Source organism: Haliotis rufescens, unplaced genomic scaffold, assembly GCF_023055435.1.
Source record: "Haliotis rufescens isolate VD_foot unplaced genomic scaffold, xgHalRufe1.0.p SCAF_3, whole genome shotgun sequence".
Classification (NCBI taxonomy): Eukaryota; Metazoa; Mollusca; class Gastropoda; order Lepetellida; family Haliotidae; genus Haliotis; species Haliotis rufescens.
The window spans coordinates 44,993,957-45,003,083 of NW_025964001.1; the positions used below are offsets into that span (position 1 = coordinate 44,993,957).

Here is a 9,127-nt window from a genome sequence, read left to right on the forward strand (position 1 = left end):
TTGTTCTAACGTCTTTTATGTTTATTCTAATGTTGGTAACCACACACAAACTGTTCATAAAGAAATGACGGCTCATCACGCGACAATAAACTTTAACAGAACAACAGCATGGTTTTGCTTTTTTGTTTCACTTCTAATTTTTTTACATACTTTATATACATATTACGAAACATAATTCTATCCGGACGGACTTTGCGAACTGTAATTTCTTTTAAAACCAATGGCAGCATGTTCTGTGATGAGCTGTCCATATCTGTCAATGAGATGCGAATCTACTAACATTGGGATATTGGTATTTATCAAAATATTTATATTAATTTGTTTAAAATAAAACACCAGCAACTAGGACGTATGTATATATCTATTTTAAACGACTGTTTCTTAACTTAATATACACGGCGTCTTTTGGAACGAATTTATCATTTTCATCCCATTTAAATGACACTACGTTTAAAATTCTTGTTTTTGAAGAGTTGCATGCGGCTGATGAATAATTTTTAGCGATAATATAACATCTGATAATGCCATGACAGTAGTTCTCCTGTATCTTAGTGACATAATCATTCGTTACTAGTACCGTCATTGCAGAGAAAACTAATTGATTGGATTACCTGTGTGATAGCGATAACTACATATAATATGCTTAATTGATTTTCATGAATATCAAAGTCATCCTTCTGCTGTCGGTAAGGGATTGTGTGGAGACGAAACATAATTATCCGCAGTCGTGAGGATAATTGTTTCAATCAATATGAACTGCCTTATCATGTTATCATTACTTATATATGTATCTTCATCGTCATATTTATTTAACATGTATGAATGAAGCTATATATAAAAATGTATACTATCCCTTTGTAATGTACCTACCCTCTACTACAATAAACAACAAACAAACACCAAAAAAGCAAAATGGTAAGTGTTTGGGAGAGTTGTGGGGTAGGGGTGGGGTGTAAATATTCCTACCACACAAACTTTCAAAGACAGTCAATGATGGTTAATAAGAATCTACACCCGTGTTCTCAAATTACACTAATTTATAGCTCTGCAGATGTGTTTAGTCTCTAAAAATGGAGAGAATCTCTGGGGGGTTTTCTGTAAAATATTTTCATTTATGAGACTGGATGTTTGTCTAAAGTCGCTTATAACTTCGCTATCTATCTTGTCTTTTCCTCTCTCCCGCCCACACAACTCATCATCTAGTCGGAGATCTTTAATCGTATATGAGATATTTGTGGTCACCATTTACCTCACGATAAATGAATTTCTTAAGAAATCAAAACTAACTGTGCAGCATATATCTGTGTGTAGATAAATTCAAGTATATTTATTTGGCTATAATAAATGCTACATATCATGAACATCATTTTACCTTAATATATAAGTAGTATAATAACATAAAACGACCATAGCCGCCTAAAATGTATTGTTATAATTCAAATATGTATAATACGCCTTTGTCTTCGAAAGATGTAAGGTTACTAATCTAGGTATGTATATATCTATGCCAAACATCATTACATGAGGCAACGTTTTGCAAAACACTGGAATACTATGTTAGTTATGTACCAATGCAATATGAATATATGCATCTAAAATATAAACACTTGACTTGACTATTCCAGAATTGAAAACGAAAAAACACATTGATAAGCAGCCACCGAAATGTCAGTGGAATCAGCTGTTATTGTGTAAAATTTATAATTATTGACAAGATAATGAGAAACAAATATCACTATCACTGATGTCTAAATTGATGTAATCATTATCAACATCATCACCGTCACCATCATCCTCATTGTCAACAACAGCAGCATCCTAACATCCTTGTCATAAATCATAGATTAGAATGATAATCATTATCATCGAAAAGGCTGGTCATATCTATTCAATTCATAAGGTATATTCATGTCTATTACGTCTATCAGGTATATTCAATCTGTTCAGTTTATCAGGTATATTCATAACTATTCATGCAAATTGACAACTCCAAACTTTTCCATGTTAACAAATAAAAATAACAATGATTATAATTTGTAGTCAGGTTTATGACTGTTTGTTTATTCTGTTGACAGTGCTGTGGATCGAAAAACACTGAACATGATCCGTCGCTGATGTTTATCCACGGGAAAAACCCATGAGGTCATGCCAAGGTCAGAGGTCAGGTCATATGACAGGAACACAATGATCCCACGATGGGAAAAACAACGACGGTAAAACTACAAACATTCTGGATTTTCCGTCTTTTATTGTGGCAACATACGTACGAGGCCGATCCGGTTTCGACATGATTCGATTCGTCCTACCCAAAGAAAATAAAACAACTTTCTTTGCTGTGAGACTTTGGCTGGAAAGAAACTGGTTTCGTTTTCAGAATGAGTTTATACAAAAATAACCCAAACAGTAAAGTATGTTCGGCTTGTTTGTTTGTGGTACGCTGAGATCCATGTATAAGCGATGTCTCTCCTCTGAAAATGGACTGCCAGAATCTGTGAACATAAAAAGATATTTAAAACAAACAAATCGGTAAACGTCAAAATTGAAATATATACCTCTAGAAAACGAACGAAGCACCTCACAAAAAGAACCTATTTCACAGTGAACATTATCTTCTGGCAATGACATCGTGACGGCTGTTAACAAGATTGTGTCATCAGCGCAAATAACTCAGTCAACTAGTTTTAGGTTCGACAGGAAAACTGTTTGTTTACTTTACAGATTGTGAGCGACTGGGAGCCTCGTTGTGCAATAGCTTCTCATCATAAGTATGCAATGAAGAATAAATGTTTTTTACATGTTTAAAATGTGGTATTTCCTACCTGAATATCCTTGACCTCGTTTGTGGAATAATACCAGTTAATTTAAAGGTACAAGTTTTTGAGATGCAAGTGTTCTTTACTTAAATCATCATTCATTTATTACCGATTCCTCGATCATTAGAAGCATTTATACGACAAGACGAGGACAGCTTCTTTCTCAGCACAATTCCTTAAACCCTAACCAACCCATCCCCTTTCCCCCGACCCCACACCGTTGTTATCATCATCGTCATCGCCTATTATGTACAGATTGATTTATTAAAATTCAGCAAAAAGATTTTGAGTGACCCAGGCAGTAAGACTGGTAGCAGCAGCAGTAGTAGTAGTAGTAGTAGTAGTAGTAGTAGTAGTAGTAATAGTAGTGGTGGTGGTGGTGGTGGTGGTGGTGGTGGTGGTGGTCGTAGTAGTAGCAGTATCGATTAATCGAGTTCGTTAGATCCCCACCCTCACTCTATTTCTTGAATTGGGAAAAGACGCCATCTTTCCCAATTGAGTGAGTGAGTGAATGTTGTTTTACGCCGCATTGTACACTGTTCTCGCTAAATCCCGCCATGTCACAAGACAGACACATACACAGATATATTACTAGGTTACACAGAGATGAGAAAAACACAACCGTTCAGTAGCATTGACCCAATAACATGCCTGCTTGTGTTTCACAACCCTTCACTGTGTGCACGACACTTCTACAGCTAATATAATGTAAACAGGCAAACAGACCAAAACCATGTATTTACCAACTCAATGACATATGAAATCAAACATTCCCGCTGGGAAAATAATTAACACTCCAATCATCGTAACAGATACGTACGTGTCTCGACATTGGCGTGCAACCCGTGCGGGATGTTTTGAAACGGACTATAATGTTGTCACACGAGCACGTGATTTCATTTAATAACAACATTTGTGTGGTCTTCGGGCGAACTCGCATCACGTAACTGTTGTTAGAGGACATTTCAAACTTAAGTTTATAATGAATTTCGAACTTTTTAAAGAATTTGGTTTTTAGAAATATGCGTGGAATTGTTATTTTTATAGCTATTTTTAGTCTTCTTTTACAGTCGATCGAACATTCCTCCTTTTCAGATTAACAGATCACCACGTGAACTTTGCCTTACTTCTATATGCAAAGCTATCATATAACCAACAGAGTGGTTATATCATAGACACACGTGCGTATGGGACGCATGTAGATAAATGTATATCCATATGTTACGCAACACAACACAGCTGTCAAACAGGGAAACCGCACTTGTCCAACATAAATCGTCTAAAATTCGTGTCAAATATTGAACAGCTAAAGACGCCGTTTCACGAGAAATATTAACAATTATGACACCAAGTGCAAAGTTTAAAGAGGAACCTTTGGATGTGAATGCGATCTGATTGAAATCTCTACCGGAACGGGGGTCTACCAGTTGACCCGAATTTTCGCATTACATGCTATATTTCTGTAATTAAAACCTCCGACCGACTACTTTATTATCGTCATTCCTAGACAAATGTTCTGTGGGATAAACAACGATTTGGGAGCAACTACAGCACCGGCGTATCAATCCTCAATCCATCTGGAACCACATGAGATAACATCTGATCCTGTGTGGTTATGCTTCGTCTGTTATGGCTTGTGTAATTTACGATACCAAGTTGCTACATCCACTAGAAACTCCCAACCGCAATCCGCGTAGGCTTAACAAGAATTCACGGCATTTATTTCTGAATTTATTTTGAATTTTACAAATTCTATGTAAACATGGCCCGTGTTTACCCAAAGCTTGGGGCCAGTTCCCTCTCAGCCATACTCTGTTTTGAAAGATCCAACTGATGGAGTATCGCCTCCTGGAAAAAATAGCGAAATTATTTTCAAATGGCACCGTTGGGTTTTTTAACATTTCACCACATACATTTCTACGTGATAACGAGAGGCCAATTTCGCTAGGTCCAGATGGGGTGTAGAAAACCGATCCGTTATGACGCGCGTTACATGGCGTCTTGAAACCTCGCGTCGGCTTCGGGTACGTCTCAGGTATCGCTTTATGTCGTCGCTGTCTTCATTAGCCAATTTCAACGCAGGAATTATCATATTGGATTACAGATATTTCATATTTTTCTCACTTCCAGATCAATTCTAAGGAAAGTCTGGAATTGGGATTCTGATCGCGATATTACCAACTTCTGGGGAGCTTATCAATTGTTTCGGTTTAAACTGTGTCGTTGATTAAACGTGTAACTCGAGGACTCCATTGTACACGATGAATCACGACCGGCAGTGTGGCTTCGACTACAGCGACAATACAATAAGATCTGGAGGAAACATTTTCATGACAAATCCAACAAATGATATTTTTTTTATCAAGAATGAAAATCGAAACTAAGAACACATACTAAAACACTTCACGACAAGAACTGCGTATTTTTTCTACATAGACACACGATAATACATAACCGGGACGGACGAGATTCGGCAGCTAGTCGGAGGTGACAGCTCATCGGTGGATGAAGTGTGAGTTTGTCAGTCAGTGAGTGAGTGAGAGACGCCGCTTTCAGCAATACGTCGGCCTAACAACGACGGAACATACCACTATATACAGCCTAGCCAGTAGATCAAAGGACATCAACGAAAACGTGAAGAAAATCCAATCGCTTATATAGCCAATATTATGTCAAATGCAATTAGAATGTTTCTAATTTAGCGTCTTGGCCGGCTTTGATCACCGCCAAACTTACAACGTAACATGACAATTACCCAATATTGACATTAGCCTAAATAATAGAAAAGGGGATGTTGGTATCCATTCTCTTAATTTTAAAGTCCCAGTAAATCAGGAACCACCCTCATCCTGACCAGACGTGTCCCCTCAACGGGGCGGATTCACCGTCTCACACTACCCTCATATTTTTTCGGTTAATAGCTCCCGCTGACATAGTAACCCTGGCAACGCATGACACCACGTTGATGTGCATTCTTTCCGATGCTAGTTTTTCCAGTTAGCTTGTAGTATTTACATATTTCGCCATAAAACCTCGCTTGTCTGGTTTCGACGGCCGTCTAGATGCAATTTTAGCGGCAAACTTCGCATGCTCGTCATTCGACTTGAAATGTACATGCCACTTGCACGTGGAGCACGTGCGGAATCCCGAGCTCATCGCTGTTTCCTAATTAGCCGACTCCGTGGACGCCATAGAGGATTGTACGAAGACGAGGGTGCCATTCGGGTTCGACCTCAGTCAGCAACAGTGAGGGGGAATTCTACATCGATGGGTTGGTGAAAAAAGTCTACAGTTCCAAACCAAATTTAAGAGAATAGATATTTTATTCCGACATAACTATTCTTTACGTCTGTCATCAATATCCGTTTGAAAAACAAACTGAGCATAAAAGAGGCTGGTTTTTTTGTTCATGGTCGTAATGGTAATATTATGGCTTCTTGGAATATTTGTATTTTTTCTGGTTATTCGTTAAGAAAGATGAATTGGTTATACTATTAGTAACTATTCCTCACAATGTTTTCTTCGGAAATTAATTTTACCACTTGAAATACATGTATCATTAAAATCCATTTTGAATAAAGGTTTTTGAGCGTACACGCTCGTTTTTGGAATTGTGTGCAATAAATGATGAAGAAGAAGATTTATTGTACATAAACACCCACAGGGGGCAGAGTAGACTAACATTTAGTCTCTGAAATCTTATATTACACAATATCCTTCTTGACTCTAAAAATAAAAACAATTCTCTATGCTGATTTCAGAATAGAGCTAGCTTGAGATGGCTAGACTTGCTTTTGTATGCATTTCTAGATTATTATTTTTTCATAAAATAAATATATTCCACGGTCATGGTGCAGGACTAGGGGCAGAGTACAAAGCATGAACATCACTAGTTATAATGGACAGTTATAAACGATTCACATGTAACAGAAATATTTTTAGCTTAAGGCCTCGTGTAGAGATGAACATTTTTCTTTTGCATGAACATTTTGAAAATGAAATAGGAGATAATTTTAGCTGAAGGGGCTGATAGATTTAGTAGTATTTAAGTGATATTGGGTTCATAGGTAAGGCCGGTGATGATATATGTTTCAGTTGCAGATCGTTGAAGTGCATTTCAACAGAATGAGTTCTTCATCTTTTATTGAGTTAGTTTTACAGTAGATATGTTCTTTCTGCTGACACAGTGTAAGGGTGTCTTCATCTCTCAAGTTGACGGTCGTGAACACTGTGCCTATGCGAACTGCTTTGTAAGTTGTATCAGTAGACCATGTTGGGTTTTTTCACGATGTATATACGGATGAGTGGCTAGAAGTGTACCGCCGATTTTAACAATAGTTCAGTTGTGGTCAGGGTATCGGCTAAATGTGGAGGGAGCAGGGCCAAGCCCACCAGAACAGATACCGCTAGCTGTGGAGTGAGTGAATTGGGCCCAATGCCGCTTTGAACACTATTTCAATTACATCATGGCGTGTCGGTTGAATCAAGGATCGTGAATGAAGTCGTAGAGGCGTATCCCTGTAAAACCCACGAACACTGTATGGAGCTGACACACCAAGGATCATATTGAACTAACTGAAGCATATTTACATTTCAAAATGAGAAAACACCGTAACACTTCACAAAGCTAAGACTGAGTGATCACAGACTATTAAATAAACTGGGTAGTAGAACAAGACCACCTACAACTTTGGATGAACCAAAGACGTATTCAGACGTAATATACGTCTGTGGATGAACGTATCTGTGATCATTGTTCAGATGAAGAACACTGTTCGATTTGGTTGGTTGGCTGGTTGGTTTGTTGTTTAACGCCGCACTCAGCAATATTCAAGCTATGTGACGGCGGTGTTTAAATAATCGAGTCTGGACCAGACAATCCAGTGATTAACATCATGAGCATCGATCAATTGGGATTGATGATATGCATCAACCAAGTCAGCGAGCTTGATCACCCGATCCCGTTAGTCGCCTTTTACGACAAGCATAGTCGCCTTTTACGGCAAGCATGGTTTGCTAAAGACCTATTCTACCCCGGATCTTCACGGGTTTGATAGTAATAGTAAATATTCAGATGTAAGGCACTCTCTCTTTAATTCTCTTTCCTAAATAATAATTCTTTGAAAGCCTTACCATCACAGAAATATTTGGCTTACATTTTTCAAATCATAAACCAGGTAATAAATAATCTGCTATCACATATACAACTTCAAAGAAATCTGAAATACTTATAGATAATCCTAGGTCATAACAAAAACTATTTGTATTTGCACGTTGTTTGGCCATCCTGACTAATTCTATATCTGCTTATGAAGTTAATAGAATATTGTCACTGTTTGTACATGGAACGTTGGAGCAAATCTGAAATACTTTTGGATAATTCTACGTCGATACCAAATTACATTATATCTTGTATCTTGTATCATAACCAGGGAGAGTGTGGCATTCGAACTCGCAACCAGAAGATCCTGGCAGCGAGGGGACACAGCCCTTTGCAGGAAAAAATAGCACCGACCACAGTGCGCCTGTATTTATTAGACGTTACACGTGCACCATCCTGTTTTCATTGTAACGAATGTAAGCAGCTCCCGTAACAGCCCGAATTCCGGCTTCCTGTACCTATTCAGCATGTATTTGTTGTTAGTACCACATACACTGTGTGACAGCTTCGCACAAGCAGCACATCTGGTCTTAATCTATTCTGAGGCAACAAGCAGCTACTTGTCATTTGGCAGCTCCACAAATAGGTACAACATCATGCACTGCGGGGACGTCAGGAATTACACCATCACTGCTTCTGACATATTAAGTACGACCTGTGCCATCTCGACATTCCCCGCTATCGGCCCTGTCACACTGGATTCTCACCTATCTAGACTGTCAAATTGTTGTTTACAGTCAGTCACTATGGTCAAGCTGCCTCTCCATGTCGTAAAGTCGGGACCCCGGTGGGAGCAGTATCAGGCCACATAACCCAGTAGCCAGGCGAGGAAAATTGGAAAGTTGGCTTGATAAAGAAAGCATTTCCAAAAACCGTGACTGATTCTTATCTGTTGGAATGCTATTCCCTATCTGCCATCAATAGTCGTTTCGCTTTGCCGGAAAGAGGAACCACGCAGAGCTAGGACAAAAGGAATAGTTTCGAACTTGACTTGATTAGTTTCGTACCCGATCTTGCGCGCCCTCGTCATCGGATACGGTTTTTTATCGACGTAAATATGATGATCCGGTGTTATCTTAAACCCATCAGCCGAAGAACGCGGAGGTCCAGACAGGTCCGGTGAATGGAGACGACACTGACCAGTGGCCACGCT

General features: G+C 38.7%; 2 long non-coding RNA genes across 2 annotated transcripts in view; one reads left to right on the forward strand and one right to left on the reverse strand.

Annotated features, from left to right (window-relative positions):
- Positions 1-2,804, forward strand: part of LOC124124302 — a 28,366-nt gene extending 25,562 nt beyond the window's left edge. Inside the window, exon 2 of the long non-coding RNA XR_006859437.2 lies at positions 2,076-2,804. This is a non-coding gene — a long non-coding RNA (uncharacterized LOC124124302). The remainder of the gene's footprint in view (positions 1-2,075) is intronic.
- Positions 2,028-8,913, reverse strand: LOC124124295. Its single transcript, XR_006859436.2, has 3 exons — positions 8,682-8,913; positions 4,591-4,661; positions 2,028-2,489 (listed from the first exon to the last, which is right to left on the reverse strand). It is a non-coding gene; the product is annotated as an uncharacterized LOC124124295 (long non-coding RNA).
- Positions 8,914-9,127: the final 214 nt, after the last annotated feature.